This window comes from Salmo trutta, chromosome 20 (assembly GCF_901001165.1).
Source record: "Salmo trutta chromosome 20, fSalTru1.1, whole genome shotgun sequence".
Classification (NCBI taxonomy): Eukaryota; Metazoa; Chordata; class Actinopteri; order Salmoniformes; family Salmonidae; genus Salmo; species Salmo trutta.
In genome coordinates, this window is record NC_042976.1 from 36443066 (window position 1) to 36461530 (window position 18465).

An 18465-nucleotide genomic window follows, 5' to 3' on the forward strand; every position below is an offset into this window, starting at 1 on the left:
ACTCTCAAGTTAACTTAATATTATCATACTCTTAACCGCAGTCACCTTTCTTTTTACACAACATCTAATCATCTTTTACAGCAAACAAATGAAATCAGACAATATGAAAAGGCAATATGAAATACTTTACAGATGTTGGATCTTAATTCATTTGATCCCCCTGTTGCAGGAAAACGTTCTGCAATTTTAAACTTGTAGTGTATTTGAGGTTTAAAATGGGTTCTGAAGATTGTAACTTCCACTTTGAAATTTCAGGCTTGATTTTCCCTTAGGGACACTGTATCAACCCCTACAAAAATGTACATGAATTATAATCCACATAATGATTCACCTTTCCTGTTGCTGCAGGATTATTTTCCTGCTGTAGCAAACTGGCTCAAATTAAGATCCTACATCTGTAGTTTATGCAAGTTTTGTCGACCTCAGCCCACTAGTGTACCTCATTAAACTGCAAATCAGCCAAACCTATGATGCTTCTATGCTGCTTAAGCATTAAACAAGTCCCCAGTGTATGGTACGTGGGAATTTGTTTAACACTGGTGTGCCTGAATTAAAGCCAGCTGCAGGATAGCCGTCCATTTGAATCAATTTTCCTCTTCCTGACATCCCATTCTGTACCATCCTGAGCAGAATAGAAACCGTTTGTCATGAGAACCACTAGTTCCAAACAAGAAAGAGCACCAGTGCAATAAAATCCCTAGCAGGGGTAAGCACTTCAGGTAAAAGTGATGGACAACAGCAATGATATGGCAGCCCTAGCTCGTTTATCCTGTCTTTGCTGGTTCAGCTCTTTCCAAACATACCATGTTATTCCCTCTGATGCTGTCTGTAGCTCTATCAAACAGTGGCATGGGTTCTGCTAGTGACTAAAGCCACATAACAGGGGAACTTGAATCCCTTCCAACTCATCTGGCTCTTATACAGTAGGCTACTCTACTGACTGTTCACTAAATTCTATTTTTTTTATGATGCATTGATTTGTGCTAAATTATATCACCATCTCAGAAGGCTATGTGTTTCACAATAGCTAAATTATCCCCATTAATTGCTTTTTCTATTTTCTCCTGTCTTATCTGAAGCAGTGGAAGACATATGACATCTGCGTGTCGTCTCGCTGAGAATGCCACAGTGCTTGTTTTCGGGATAACAGGATCCTGTCATGTTCTGAGAGACGAATATAAGTAAGACTCAGTTCCCTCCTCAGGGGAAACATATTAATTTAGATTTTGATTTGCATTTGTTTTCGTTGCTGGTATTGACAATTCCAGACCGAGATGTTGCTGCTCAGCAGGCGGCTCTGATGAGCTCATCTGCATAAGTTGAAATACTCTTTGAGGGGGAAATTGCGTGGGTCACAGCAACTGATTCCCAATGAAATGCCAGGCAATAATATCACTTCGCTCGCTCTACTCCTCTATTTCAATCCCCAGAATTTTAAAACACTAGACATGAAAACAGGCGATAGCAGAATGTCAATCTGAAAGGACTCAGGCAATGTGGTCGAATATACCCCTTGAGATCCTCTAAGATATCACTTACTCTTAACAAATGGCTACAGGTGAAACTCCCACTTGAGCTGCAATTATGCAAAATGTGTTCTTTGAAGAAAACCCTCCTTTAATTAACACTGTGCAACAACTGCTTGACAAAAATCGGCAACGTGTTGTTGAGGAGCACTGAATGCAGATTAGGGAAGGGCACATCACACACTGTTGGGTGGATGAATATGACTTGTCTTTCACAATGATTACAGTCAGAGTGAATAGGAATTACAGACAATGAAAGCGATCTGTGTAATGCCCCCATTCTTCACCATTTTACATACACAAACGATCTATTCAGATGAGAAAGGAATGAGCAGTGTTCCATTCAGTTGGGAAAAATTGACATGCTCACCCTGAGCACATAAGCTTTTAATTCAATAATTCAATAACACACAAGCGATTAAGAGCTTGTTTCTACCTCCACCAAATGCTTTGGGGAATGGTTCCACTTGGTTGAAAGCTGTTGATGAAGAAAAACTCTGAGAGCATGTCATAAACAATATTGGGAGAGTGCTTTCCCCTAAAGTTAAAAACACCAGTCAACATTAGTCTTCCCATAGAGCCTCTCTTTTTCGAGTCCTCCATTCGTCAGGTCAAGTTTTTGCTGACAAAGATGTGGAAATTGGGTGTGTAAATAAAATAATTTTCTCATAAGAATGATTGAAGTGTTGAAGTAACAAAACGTTCAGCTGATATGGCTCGACAAGAACAACTACAGTATCGTAGGGCTTATTTGGACTCTGACTTACTGTATCTTACAATATTTCCGAGGCTGTTGACTCTAGAGACTTTTTTACACCCTCAGGATTGCACTAGGGCACCGAGAGTATTTATTCACAATGTGTTAATGTATTGTGAAAGTAGACATGGCAGACTGGAAGTCAACTGAAAAAGCAGTGGTGTTAAGTCTCTTACTCTTAGAAGATCATGACACTGTTGACTGCATATAGTTTTCACCCTCACCCCTCTGAATTAACACCTTTTTTATAGGCCCTGTCTAATGCACATCCATCCTTTCTTAAGTGCTTGTTAAAATTGTGTTACTGATGGCTTTTTCCTCTGGGAAGTGTTCAAATACAGCTACAACCTGTCAATCAACACTAAGTGTTCCAGACCAAGAGAGGATAGAGAATCAGGAAAGTTCCAGCTCAACCTCTGATGGGCTCTTTTATGGGGTACCTCATCTGTACTTCCCCTCTTCAGAGACAAAGTGGGACAAAATCTGAATGTAGGCTACAGTCAGTGTCAGGCAATCGTGTACTTTTTTTCACTTGAAACATAGTTTTTGTGTTTAATAGGCCAAATTACACATTCCGTTAACATCTGACTCCAGAGTGATCTGTTCTTGAAATTTGTGGCCTATGACATTTCCGATTGAGATATGATAATTTGTCACAAACAACCTTTTCAAAGTAACTTTAGTTAAGTAAGCACATTTTTTCTTAAGAGTAGCTTTAGTTTAACTTAACGTCTTCCCATGTGAAGTAATTGGTAGCTTGGTAAACAAAATGTTCAGAGTAGCTTCACTAACACTGGCTACAGTACAGTAAGACAGTTCCTCTATCACAGCATGAAGGCTTACAAACCTTCCATCCAAGGTGACTTACCCATCAGGTGCAGTTGTCTGTTATGACAGAAAAATAGAAATATTTCAGAAGAATAAGACTGGAGCGTTGAACAAATGCACAGTTTAGTAAATCAATATACTGTTTAGTGTAGCACAAAGCTTGGCTGCCAGACTAGAATGACACAAGTTGAATCGAAGGACCTGATTACGTGCTGCTTCCTTGACTAGGACTGTGCTATCCTGGTAAGATAAAAGGTGCTTTTCTCACAGGGTACAAGATAGCGGGCGTATTATGAAGAAAGACAGTACGCCTTTGTATTGTTCTAACGTTGACGGAAGGTTCACGCTTTTATGGAACTTTTCAATGATGTGCTCCATCAAACTATGTCTATAAAAAGTCTACACTTTTCTCCTCTCCCATTTTGACAAAGGGATGTGCATAACAAGCATTCATCTGAACCTTAATGGTGGACTGAAAAGGCAAGTCCATATTCATGTGACCTTGAACTGTCAGAATAATATTCTCTGACAAACCTGATATGACATTTGAAGTGTCCCAAGTTATTCTGTGAATGGAGTTCAATCATCACATCATTAATGGCTTTGGAGTGGAGCCAGTCACTCATGACACTGTGCTTCATAGCTTTGCCGGAAATCTTCGCTCCGAAATGAAAGGGTTGTAGATATTTACCGTGGAGCCATTTTCTGACCAGAGGCTAGGTTTGATTAATGACTGTCTTTCCCTGCAGTCACCTGGGTAATCCAGAGGAATAATCATCTCATGCATGTGAAACCAGACAGTGCCACAGAGAGGGAAATTAGCTGCTGCAGTGTGTTCGCAGACACAGATGGCAAATTAATCACACATTTCTATGACGTCTAAATACTAGGACTTTTTTTTTCACATCAAAGTTTTTGTTATTTCAATTCATAGGATTCATACAATACATCATACAGTTCATTCGGGAAAGGAGTCAGACCCCTTCACATTTTGCACATTTTGTTACTTTACAGCATTATCCTAAAATTGATTGAATTGGTTTTTTTCCTTATCAATCTACACACAATACCCGTTAATGACAGAGCAAAAACAGGTTTTTAGAATTTTTTCAAATGTATAAAATGAAAAACTGAAATATCACATTTACATAAGTATTCAGACCCTTTACTCAGTACTTTGTTGAAGCACCTTTGGCAGTCTTGGGTATGACTCTACAAGCTTAGCACACCTATATTTAGGGAGTTTCTCCCATTCTTCTCTGCAGATCCTCTCAAGCTCTGCCAGGTCGGAGGGGGAGTGTTGCTGCACAGCTATTTTCAGGTCTCTCCAGAGATCTTAGATCTCATCCAAGTCTGGGCTCTGGCTGGGCCACTCAAGGACATTCAGAGACTTGTCCCGAAGCCATTCCTATGTTGTCTTCGCTGTGTGCTTAGGGCTGTTGTCCGGTTGGACGGTGAACATTCGCCCCAGTCTGAGGTCCTGAGCACTCTGGAGCAGGTTTTCATCAAGGATTCTCCCCCGATTGCTCAGTTTGGCTGGGCGGCCAGCTCTAGGAAGAGTCTTGGTGGTTCCAAACTGGAGGCCACTGTTTTGGTACCCTTCCCCAGATCTGTACCTCGACACAGTCCTGTCTCAGAGCTCTACGGAGGACAATTCATTCGACTTCATGGCTTGGTTTTTACTCTGACATCCACTGTCAACTGTGGGACCTTATATAGACAGGTGTGTGCCTTTCCAAATCATGTCCAATCAATTCAATTTACCACAGGTGGACTCCAATCAAGTTGTAGAAACATCTCAAGGATGATCAATGGAAACAGGATGAACCGGAGCTCAATTTCCACTCAAATAACAAAGGGTGTGAATACTTATGTAAATTAGGTATTTCTGTTTTTTTTTATACATTTGCTAAAATTTCTAAAAAGCTGTTTTTGCTTTGTCATTATGGGGTATTGTGTGTAGATTGATCAGGGATTGTTTTTATTTAATCAATTTTAGAATAAAGCTGTTTCTTAACAAAATGTGGAAAAAAGTGAAGGGGTCATAATACTTTCTGAATGCACTGTATATACAGTACCAGTCAAAAGTTCAGACACTCCTACTCATTCAAGGGCTTTTCTTTATTTTTGCTATTTTCTACATTGTAGAACAATTGTGAAGACATCAAAACTATGAAATAACACATGAAATCATGTAGTAACCAAAGAAGTGTTAAACAAATTAACATTTATTTTATATTCTTTAAAGCAGCCACCCTTTGCCTTAATGACAGCTTTGCACGCTCTTGGCATTCTCTCAACCAGCATCATGAGGAATGCTTTTCCAACAATCTTGAAGGAGTTCCCACATATGCTGAGCACTTGTTGACTGCTTTTCCTTCACTCTGCGGTCCAATGCGGTTCAATGTAAATTGTAATTATTTTGCCTCTATGGCCTATTTATTGCCTTACCTCCCTAATCTTAGTGCATTTGCACACACTGTACATATGTTTTTCTATTGTGTTATTGTTATTGACTGTACGTTTGTTTATCCCATGTTTAACTCTGTGTTGGTGTTTTTGTCACACTGATTTGCTTTATCTTGGCCAGGTCGCAGTTGTAAATGAGAACTTGTTCTCAACTGGCCTACCTGGTTAAATAAAGTTGAAATAAAAAAACAGAAAACTTGTCCCAAACCATCTCAATTGGGTTGAGGTTGGGTGATTGTGGTCATCTGATGCAGCACCATCACTCTCCTTGGTCAAATAGCCCTTACACAGCCAGGAGGTGTGTTGGGTCATTGTCCTGTTGAAAAACAAATGATAGTCCCACTAAGCGCAAACTAGATGCAGAATGCTCTGGGAGTCATGCTGGTTAAGTGTGCCTTAAATTGTAAAGAACTCATGGACAGTGTCACTAGCAAAGCACCCCCACACCATCACACCTCCTCCATGCTTCACGGTGGGAACCACACATGCGGAGATCATCCATTCACCTAATCTGACATGGCAGTTGGAACCGAAAATCTCAAATTTTGACTCATCAGACCAAAGAACAGATTTCCACCCATCTAATGTCCATTGCTTGTGTTTCTTGGCCCAAGCAAGTCTTCTTATTATTGGTGTCCTTTAGTAGTGGTTTCTTTGCAGCAATTTGACCAAGAAAGCCTGATTCAATGTAGAAAATAGTAAAAATAAAGAAAAACCCTGTATTGAGAAGGTGTGTCCAAACTTTTGACTGGTACTGTGTAAATAGAATAGAAATATATATATATATGTATTTACTTTTTTTTAACTCTCACCACCCAACCCAGCAATCTGATCGCATATGTAAAATATATTGTGAAATAAAAACACACATAAATAAATATACAGTACCTTACATTTTACATCTATTGAATAATACATCGCAATACATAAATCAGAAAAGGTTGCAAATAGTTACAAACTCTGTTGGATAAGATTTCAGAAATATCTGCTGCTGATTTTTTCCACCTGGAAAAAAATACTAGGACCTTTTGACATCCATCACTGTAATTGAATGGCACTCATGCCCATACATCCTTATGGTATGACTCATTCAGCTAAAGCAGTACTTCATATTACTGCTACTTTTAGGTGCTTTTAAAAGTTTTTGTCTTTACTCCGGAATAGTCTTACTTTTACCCCTGCGGAGTTCAAACTTCTTTCAGCCTCTCCGAACGTTACCCTTTATTATCTTTGAATGCCGCAAATAAACATGGCTGCTTTCCCTCAATCCCAATTTAAACACTGCCCTCCCTCCCACCTCACTCCCATTGACTGGCCAGTGCCTTTGAGACTCCGGCAGCAGGTCCCCACTAGAAGTGTTAACGGCAATTAAACCCATGGCACCACTCTGTCACTCTCCAGCTGGGGTGACACATGAGTGATAACAGAGCCCCCTTACCTTCAGCTTTCATCTGACACGGATTAAATGGCACTGGACCCTTGCTTTTCCTGACATTTGACAGAAATCGATTGCAATTTAATCACTCAAAGAGGTACTATCAGCCATGCTTACCACAGCTGTTTCCAAGTTAACTGGACTAAGAATTGAGCACCACTGTGGAGATGAGTCGCCTGATAATAATAATATGAAGAAAATTTTTTTTTTCATTTTTTTATTATTTTATTATTTGTGTACTTGTTTGACATTTTACTGCACTGTTAGGGAGCTAGTAACACATCTGCTAAACTGTGTATGTGACCAATAAACTTGTATTTATTTCTTTTTGGATAATAACTTTATTTGTATAGAGCTTTTCAATACAAGTAACAAAGCATTTCACATTATAAAATAATACAATAAAAGTACTAACAAAGAAGCAAAGACAAAAGAAAGGAGAATGAAAAAACAGCTAATTAAAGTCATACATTGAAATCATGCGTTAAAAGCATCTTTATAAAAGTGTCTTCAGCAGGGATTTAAAAAGAGACACTGAATCTGCAAGCCTGATCTCCTCTGGCAGACCATTCCAAAGTCTAGGGGCTTTGGAATGGAACATTTTCCCTAATGGCAAATGCCCGGTCTCCTTTCGTTTTCAACCTAGACTTCGGAATGGTCAACAGTGCCCTGCCAGAGGATCTCAGGCTGCATCCTGACTCTGAGGATAAAATATCAGAGATATAGGATGGGGCTAAACCAAGCCTTAAATGTGACTAATAACATTTTAAAATCTATTCTAAAAGTGACTGGTGGCCAGTGTAGAGAAGCTAAAACAGGTGTGATATGGTTACATTTTCTAGTGCCTAAAGCTGAGCTACAGCATTTTGAACTGACTGTAGACGATGGAGTGATTTCTGACTGAATCAAAGAGTTACAGGAAATAAAGCATGTAGAACTTTCTCCAGGTCAGTGACTGAAATCAAATACTTGACTTTAGCTATATTTCTTAATGATAAAAGCAGGACTGGACAACCTTCTTTACATGCAGTTTAAGTTTTAGGTCAGAGTCAAAGAAGACCTCAAGGTTTCTGGCCGTAGGCCTTACATTGGTGGACAAATGACCAGGGTTATTTACAGTCTGGGTTCTAGCAAGGTGGTGACCAAATAAAACAACCTCTGATTTCTTATCATTGAGCTGGAGAAAATTGTCAGACATCCAAAAGTTGATGTCAGCAAGACACTTGTGAAGGCTAGCTAGGCTCGCTTGGTCACTTGGTCTGATTGGTAAATAAAGCTGTGTGTCATCCACATTGCAGTGAAACTGAATGTTATGATTGTGGATAATGTCACCAAGAGTAAGCATATACAGGGGAAAAGGATGGGGCCCAGAATTGATCCCTGAGGGACACCATAGTGATTAGGTGCTGGGGACTATACCAAACCACACACTGAGAAACAAGTGCCACGTAGATATGACCTTCCACCCACCTCTCCAGCTGGTCAACAAGGATGTTATGATCAATAGCATCAAATGCGGCCCTGGGATCAAAATAACTAGAATATAGCATTAACCAGCATCAGCAGCCCACAGAATTGTCATTACTGACTTTCAATAAAGCAGTGTCCATGATGTGAAGTGAGCGGATTCCCAACTGGAACTGTTGAAATAAGTTGTTCATACTCAAGCCACCAATTGCTTGAAAACAACTTTTTCTAAAAGAGAGGGATCTATAACTACTGAGTGAGGAGAGGTCTAGACTGGGGTTTTTAAGGAGAGGTTGGACCAGAGCAGTTTTATAATAGGCTGGAAAGGAGCCAGAGGTCAGGGAGCTATTTACAATAGACAGAATGTTGGGGCCAACAGTAGGCTTAACCTCTTTTAGTAGTCTATTAGGGATCATGTCCATGGAGCAGGAGGAGGTCTTCATGTGAGCTACAGTATCAAGAAGGGACTCAAAGGATATTTGCTCAAATGAGGAAAAGGAAGCAGTTGACAGTCTCAGAGAAGTTGCCTCAAGTGTCTCCTGATCAGAAATGCTGGTATGGTGTCGGTTTATGTCAATTTGGGATCTAAAATGTTCTATCTTTTCTGTAAAGAACCGTAAAATCTGTTCACAGAGATCAGGGGATGCGAGAGTATCATTGTTAGGGGGGGGGGGGGCACCAAGAACACGGTCAATTGTCTTAAACAGAATTTAAGTTGTGGGAGTTCTCAGAGATCAGGGTAGAGAAGTAGTTCGCTCTTGCATCTTTAACCGCAACATTGTAATTTCTCATCAGATCCTTCATTATCTCATAGAATACTTGAAGTTTGCAGGCTTTCCGTTTACATTCAGCATTTCTAGACTAACACAAACAGTACAAGGCAGTAACAGTCGGAGAGTTGCAAATATATTTTGAGTCTTATATGCCAGTGAATAATGTTCTCAAACTGTTTTCATTCCCATTCTCACCCCACTAGGATGTAACACAGAGACAATTCTTCATCATCTATTTTTGGCGGTCCTTATCTCCTCTTTCACACACTCTGATGGCAAGTAATTATCCCCTTATCCTTTGAATTTAAAATTAAACATGCAGTACAGACTCACTTTCTCCTTTTCATCGCGACTGTTACATAGTGAGAACTGTAGCTCTACATGAACATACTTTCATGCATACATACATATTTAATTTAAATATTGAATGTGTCATTGTGCATGGCAGCCAGAACTCATGTTAATGGGGTTAGTGAAATTACCCACCAAAAAAATAGCCTTAGTTCCTTGGGTTTTATGTGGAGAACACACATAACAGTATTGGTGATGTACAACTGTCTGTCCTGTCTGCCATCACATATTACTCTGGGAAATGCCTCAGGCTGTACATCTATGATGTGAAAATGAAAGCAACTCCATAACTGCTTGGATGGTGAATGGTCTGATAAACGTGAAATAAATATCTATTCTGTTTATGTCGGCTCAGCCTGATTTCCACCCTGTTTTATAACAAAATCCACGTGGGAGGAAAGGAGAGGAGGTGAGGAGACGGTCAGTTGACTGAGTATCACTGGAGCGTAACGAGAACATAACACCAAGCTGCACCAAATACACAGGCACGCACATGAACACACACACACACACACACACACACACACACACACACACACACACACACACACACACACACACACACACACACACACACACACACACACACACACACACACACACATATGCACACACAGTGGATAAACTTTTCTGGATAAACCAAGCAAGCAACAAAAATCAACAATATAAATTGGTCTCTGTCTAAGATGAAATGAAATACGATTGAACCGGAACTGGCAAACAACAGAAAAAACCTATGGCATGGTCTGAACCTCTAATAGAGCTTCATAATAGTGCTCTTATTAAATGATGGTATTGTGAAGTCCTCAGGTTCAGATGGAGAGCAAACGCTGTCATAAAAGTGATGTGTGTTACCGTGTTACCATGGCAACATCATAGACACCTGCGTTTGAGCGCTGGGCCTGTAATCACCGGCCTGTTGTGTGCAGTCCCCAACGCTTCCATCCAGAGCTCTCTGGAATTAAAGAGACACTGCTAAATAAAGCTAGTCTCGCAGCACACTGGTGTCACATCAGTTTAACCATCCTCTAGTCACCTCACTCCTCAGATTTTGTTGTGACCTGCTCCTTCAGGAGCCACAGTTGTCATCTACACCGATGTACTACACGGTGCCACCACAGTGGGTGGTGCTGATATCTCAGGAGGTTGGTGGCACCTTAATTGGGCAGGACGGGCTCGTGGTAATGGCTGGAGGGGAATTGGTGGAATGGTATCAAACACGTTTTAAAGGTGTTTGATGCCATTCTATTCTTGCCGTTTCAGCCATTATTATGAGCCATCCTCCCCTCAGTAGCCTCCACTGACTGATATTCTATGCACCAACTCTACTAACAGCAGACAGAAGCAACAGATTGTCACAGTTGCTATGCTAATTGCCTGTATCACCTTCTTCAGACAGAATTTACTTTGTAACCTGTAAAAAAAAAAGTCCCTTATTTGCCAGTATACCCCTTATATACATCAAATTTTATTTGTCACATGCACCAGACACATTTCTTTACGTCCAGATGTGTTGCAGCCTAGATTTGAACCAAGTACTGTAGTAATGCCTCTTGCGCTGAGATGCAGTGCCTTGGACCGCTGCGCCACTCAGGAGTCACAATTGGAGTAGACTTTACCATAAAATGCCTGCATTCGAGTCCTTCCCAACAATGCAGAATTTAAAAATAGAAAAATTGTAACACAGGAAGAATAAAATAAAATACACAAGAATGAAGCTATATACAGGGAGTACCAGTACCAGATCAATGTGCTAAGGTATGAGGTATTTGAGGTAGATATGTACATAAAGACAGGGTAAAGTGACTCGGCATAAGGATAGATAATAATAACAGTAAAATAGAGAACAGAGTAGCAGCAGCAAATGATGAGTGTAAAAGTGTGTGTGTGTGAGTGTGCGTGCGTGTGTGTAATGCTGCTGCTACTCTCTGTTTATCATATATGCATAGTCACTTTAACTATACATTCATGTACATACTACCTCAATTGGGCCGACCAACCAGTGCTCCCGCACATTTGCTAACCGGGCTATCTGCATTGTGTCCCGCCAACCCCTCTTTTACGCTACTGCTACTCTCTGTTCATCATATATGCATAGTCACTTTAACCATATCTACATGTACATACTACCTCAATCAGCCTGACTAACCGGTGTCTGTCTGTAGCCTCGCTACTTTTATAGCCTCGCTACTGTATATAGCCTGTCTTTTTACTGTTGTTTTATTTCTTTACTTACCTATTGTTCACCTAATACCTTTTTTGCACTATTGGTTAGAGCCTGTAAGTGAGCATTTCACTGTTGTATTCAGCGCACGTGACAAATAAACTTTGATTTGATTTGATTTGATAACGTGTATGTATGTATCACAGGAGGTTGGTGGCATCTTAATTGGGGAGGACGGGCTCTTGGTAATGGCTGGAGCGGAATAAGTGGAATGGTATCAAATACATCAAACACATGGTTTCCATTTCCTCAGCAGCCTCCACCGATAGGTGTGTTTGTGTTGTGTTGGTCTATGTGTGTGTTTTATGTGGGTGGGTGTATGTAGTGTATGTGAATGATCCCAGTGTAATCGGCACCGATGAGGGGTGGGAGTAGCCGAGGGGGGTGTGCCGATCTGGCCAGAGCCTACTTATTGTATTCGTAATGGTATCCGTAATTGACAATTGAAAGTCTGATCCAGGGCTCCAGACTGTAGCCATCCAGTCACATTCTGCGACCCTTTGACTTGGCTGTGCGAGTTATATTTTTAAATTGGTCGCATCGGTGCGAGCTGCACATTCTACATAGGTCACGTCCTATCTTTTGGCCAGCTAAAACCACAATTTGGTCAAACAATAAAGTGCATTAACCTCATGAGCAAGCTACTATCACTTCCCCTCCCCCATACGTGTTCCAGGAGAGAAAAATGTGTTCTGATTGTATACATTTTCTAAATGCAATTGTGGGGAAACACAGCTGGTCTCAGCTTTCTGTAATTTAAATTTCTCAACTCCCAATATTGAGCTCAATAGTAACTATTTTACAACATAGATATTTTTTTAAATGGGTAGGAGATACGGAGCATGCAAAACGCACATTATCCAACTGCAACATTTTTTATTTACTTAATGTTAGATTAATGGGTATTCTTTGAACTGTATTCTACTGAATAATGTACGAAGGGTATTTCTTTTTTGGTAAGTTTTTCATCTCTACCAAAGACAAAATGTTGTTATTGGGCATGAGAGTCATGTCAGCATGTGAAACAGAGATAAGGTGAGCATAGTTTTCAATTAAGGTGAAAGAAAGCTCTACTGCTATCTCTGCACATGCAGACACTATACAGCAATTGACTTTAGCAAACATTTTATGACTTTACACATCAATAACGAGCTGAGTAAGAGGTGACCCGAACAGAAAACAACACCGGTGGTTGGAGTATTTTTTAAGAGAGAAAAAAATAACAGACGTTTTGTTACATGTTTTTGTCAACAAATATCAAATAAGTAATACTCAGACTTCTCAAGCCACAAGTGTTGTTGCTTTACCTGTGAAGCGCCACAGAGAATAACCTTTTTTGAGGGGTTAACACTGTCACACTGTGGTTAGACTTGGAACCACATGTACTCTGGACTGTGTCCTGATGTAAGTCTGCTGATATCTATAAATCTGGATGACCAATTAAAGCTGATTATTTTACACAATTGTCACTTATACTGACTAAAATATTAGCTACATCAATTTACTTTCAACCTAGATCCCTTTCACAATGTGTCACTATTATTTATTCAAGTTTTTGGCTGAACAATGGAGAATGACCTCTATGGCTTTATCACAGGGAAACATTTTCAAAAGATGGACACGTGATTTGACTTGGTATGTTGACATTCTGTCTGTCTGTCCGTCTGTCTGTCTTTGTATGTATAATGACCAGGGGCGGACTGGCCATCTGGCATTTTTCCGAAATGCCAGATGGGCTTGTCCATTTTTAGCCCAGTGGGCCTGTCTAGAATCCTTAATTACTACATCAATTTTGGGACTTATAAATTAATTACTACATCGATTCTTGGACTTATAAATTAATGATATATACCCATGGATATTTAAATAATATAACTTCTAAATGACTCATGTGTTTAGTTCAACTGGATGGTCAGTCCTTGCGTCCAAATCTCTGTCTATGAATTTGAGAGTGGTTACATTTCTCCAGGCCCATCCCTCAGCTTTTTACCAAAACAGAGGTGGGTTGAATGCTGTGTTATTGTTTCAATTAAGGATTCTAGCTTTAAGCCAAATGATCATTATCTTGCTAATAATGGGGTCCATGATTTTTTTTAAATGGCTGTGTTAGAACTGCCAGAGAAGATTTCTGGTCCCAGTCCGCCCCTGACAATGACCCAATAATGTAGTCTGGCTGACACCCGCTCAAAGTCTTTCGACTTCAGAGTCTGGAAAGGCTCCTTGATGTTGTAGGCGCGATGTGTCGATAATGAAGGGCACTGTGGTTTTTTACTGCTTGGCGCTCTTCTGTGTCTTTCTCACTCAAACACACACGGAAAGCCACACACAGACCCTGAGCGCTGCCCTTTCCAATACAACTGCTGGATTTTCAAATCCAAACAATGAGGTCTCAACCCCCCCCAGGAAAAAAACTATCAAAGCTCAAATACATTTTTGCACAAATATTGCACCAACAAAGGGATTCCTGTCCAGACCAGTGTGTCACAGCTCTCCCTGGCAGAATCGAGTCAGCCAGGCTACCTGTAATGACCTTTTTAATTCAATAAAAAAGATATCAGCAGAGGGCGCTATTGTATATCATAACTAGTCATCTTCCACAGTTGAAGTAGGCCGTGGTGTACAATAGTCACATGCTCTCTCCATCCTCACAGGAACATGTTAACCTGGCAGTGTTCATTTATTTAACAGACTAAAATAGTCCTAGTACATAGTCCTCATAGAGGTACTTACCTTCGTGTTGAGAGCTGAAGTCCAGCCATCCAGTAGGTCCCTAAGAGAGGATTATATGAGTGCATTGTGCTATGTTGTTCCCTGAGGCTAGACACTGGGGGATAGGCCTATAGGTCTTGTTTGTTCATACCCCCACTGGCAGCTCTTCCTGTTTCACAGTGAGACATAAAAGTTTATATTTGCAAAGTTGCCGAGAGGAAGCCAGTGCCAAAAACTCTGGAGTTGTTTATGTGGGCTGAGTCACCTTTTCTGACTGCGTTGGGTAACAAACTGTGCAAAACTTGCACTCCTCAGTCAGAGAAACCGCTTACCTATGCCCTCTGAGATGTCAATCAGTTTACAAGCTGTTTTGCCAATTGTACGTGTGAACAATTAAGCAAACACACCCTGCTGTGTCCAAAAGATTTCAAGAGAATAAAAAATATTGCCATCGGTATTCATATCAGAGCTTTGCTTAGAACTACACATTCTTTTGTTGATGTGTTATTGTTATCAAAAGCATACACCACACATCTGTTTGGAACTAATGAATAATTACTACAAGCTCTCTGTGTGGTCTCTATTTGGTTATCTTTCTCATAGTAATTCTACATGGAGAGCAGCCTAGGCAAATTAGCCTACATCACTGGTGTACACAGTTCACTATCATATGATGCTGAGGGGACTTTCTTATGCTCCACATGAATTTCCGCTAAACGTAACAGTACAAACATTTGTTTAATAGAAGCTTGATTTGTGAATCTCAGACCATGTGACCCTTGATTATGAGTCATCAATCATTTTCAGAGTAATTTGTGTGTCGCTTCTTTACTGTGAAGGGCATTGTGTTGCCAGTCGGAGGTGCAGAGCGTGATCAGTGTCATGGAAGACTTGATAAGATATTAAATCAGTCTCAAGCCATGCCTCACTATGCCTCAAGTAGTGTACTGCATGCTTTTCCTGCTCTTCGGGTGTACATGATTTATCTGTCGGAAAGACAAACCAACAACGCAAACGCAGATGCGCTCAAGGACACACACACACACACGTTTAACAATGAATATTAAATCAAAAGAATTAGTGTCATTGAAAATGGTGTGTTAAGAGCTGTAAATACTGCATTAATGTATTCTGTAAATCAAGCTAATGGTTTTTCTTATCATGTTACAACAAACATCAATGGTATACTTTATTTACTTTGCCACCATGGCATTTTTTTGCTTTTACCTCCCTTATCTCACATCATTTGCTCACATTGTATATAGTCTTATTTTTTTTTCTACTGTATTATTGACTGTATGTTGTTTACTCCATGTGTAACTCTGTGTTGTTGTATGTTGTCGAACTGCTTTGCTTTATCTTGGCCAGGTCGCAATTGTAAATGAGAACTTGTTCTCAACTTGCCTTCCTGGTTAAATAAAGGTGAAATAAAAAATAAAAATAAACAGATTGTAGAGTAATGACAGGGTTTGGCTGATGCTAAGGATTCTCAATATGCAATACACCGAGTACAAATCCCTGAAGCCGATAGAAACCCAAGCCTTGTGCACTTTGCACACCAGTCAGACCCAGAAGATTAGGATGCACGACAATACCTCAAATTAAAATACAGCATTAAATCCGCTTCTCTCTTCTCATGTGAAACTCATCACAGACATGCAATGATGAGGGATAGCTACATGCCACACAGTTCTGTAAACTGATACCAGATGTTTTCCACATGACTGACCCCAGACAAACACTAGCTTCAGGAGGGTGTCGAAGCTCTTTTCTTCCTATTCTGCTACACACAACATACACAAGGTAGTTTTAAAATGTTAGATACAGTGCATTGTCAGACCCTTTCCCTTTTTCCACATTTTGTTACGTAACAGCCTTATTCTAAAATATATATTTTTTAAATCCCTCATCAATCTACACACAATACCCCATAATGACAAAGAGAAATCAGTTTTTTAGATATGTTTGCAAATGTATTAAAAATAAAAAACAGAAATGCCTTTTTTACATAAGTATTCAGACCCTTTGCTATGAGACTCAAAATTGAGCTCAGGTGCATCCTGTTTCCATTGATCACCCTTGAGATGTTTCTACAACATGATTGGAATCCATCTCTGGTAAATCCAAGTGGACATGATTTGGAAAGGCACACACCTGTCTACAGTATATAAGGTCCCACAGTTGACAGTGCATGTCAGAGCAAAAACCAAGCCATGAGGTTGAAGGAATTGTCTGTAGAGCACCGGGACAGGATTGTGTCGAGGCACAGATCTGGGGAAGGGTACCAAAAAATGTCTGCAGCATTGAAGGTCCCCAAGAATACAGTAGCCGCCATCAATCTTAAATGGAAGAAGTTTGGAACCACCAACACTTTTCCCGGAGCTGGCCGCCCGGCCAAACTGAGCAATCGGGGGAGAAGGGCTTTGGTCAGGGGGGTGACCAAGAACCTGATGTTCACTCTGACAGAGCTCTAGAGTTCCTCTGTGGAGACAGGATAACCATCCTGAAGGACAACCATCTCTGCAGCACTCCACCAATCAGGCCTTTATGGTAGAGTGGCCAGATGGAAGCCACTCCTCAGTTAAAGGCACATGACAGCCCGCTTGGAGTTTGCTAAAAGGCACCTAAAGGACTCTCAGACCATGAGAAACCAGATTCTCTGGTCTGATGAAACCAAGATTGAACACTTTGGCCTGAATGACAAGCGTCATGTCTGGAGGAAACCTGGCACCATCCCTATGGTGAAGCATGGTGGTGGCAGCATCATGCTGTGGGGATGTGTTTCAGCGGCAGGGACTAGGAGACTAGTCAGGATCGAGGGAAAGATGAACAGAGCAAACTACAGAGAGATCCTTGATTAAAACCTGCTCCAGAGCACTCAGGACCTCAGACTGGGGCGAAGGTTCACCTTGCTACAGGACAAATACCCTAAGCACACAGCCAAGACAAAGCAGGAGTGGCTTCGGGACAAATCTCTGAATGTCCTTGAGTGGTCCAGCCAGAGCCCGGACTTGAATCCGATCGAACATGGGAGAAAAATGGGAGAAACTTCCAAAATACAGGTGTGCCAAGCTTGTAGCATCATCCCCAATAAGAATGCCAAAGGTGCTTCAACAAAGTGCTGAGTAAAGGGTCTGAATACTTATGTAAGACATTTTAAGAAATTTGCTAACATTTATAAAAACCTGTTTTTGCATTGTCATAATGGGGAATTGTGTGTAGATTGATGAGGGGGGGGAACTATGTAATACATTTTACAATAAGGCTGTAAAGTAACAAAATGTGGAAAAATACATGGTATAACACATAGTAATTCTGACTGCCTCAAATACTGTCTGGTTTCATAAAGATCAAGGTTTAGAGTGAAGCTAACATGATGAGGCAGATGAGGCGCACCAGTAGTAACTACCAATTATGAATAACCCAGGCAAAATAGTTGTTGGCTTTGATATCATTATCAAAAATGTAACATTTTAATATGTAAACAGTATGCTGTCCCAGGGCAGGTGATTGGACACATCTAATGTGGGGGATTATTGGATAAACAAGCATAGTTGTAAAGGTTCCATTCTGACTCATTTCTATCAGTTCTTTTTCTGGATGCTACAAACAGTTCATAGACCTCAATTCTCATCTCTCAATAAGCATCCCATGCATGACAAGGGTGAAATTGTATATTTCATGCACCGGATGATAATATGAACGTTGTTGAGGGAAGACTGCATAATTTAGCTCACTGTCCAAGTTGGATGAATATACTGTAGAGAAGGGAAATAGTGACGGTTCTTTGCAGGGGTGGTTGTCAACAACAGGGACACCGGAGGCTTCAGGCAGTGTTAAAACTAAGCTCTTTAAACACAGCCTGCCCTCATAATAGGCGACATTAACATAAAACAAACAGACTAATAATTTGTAGGTGTGAATCA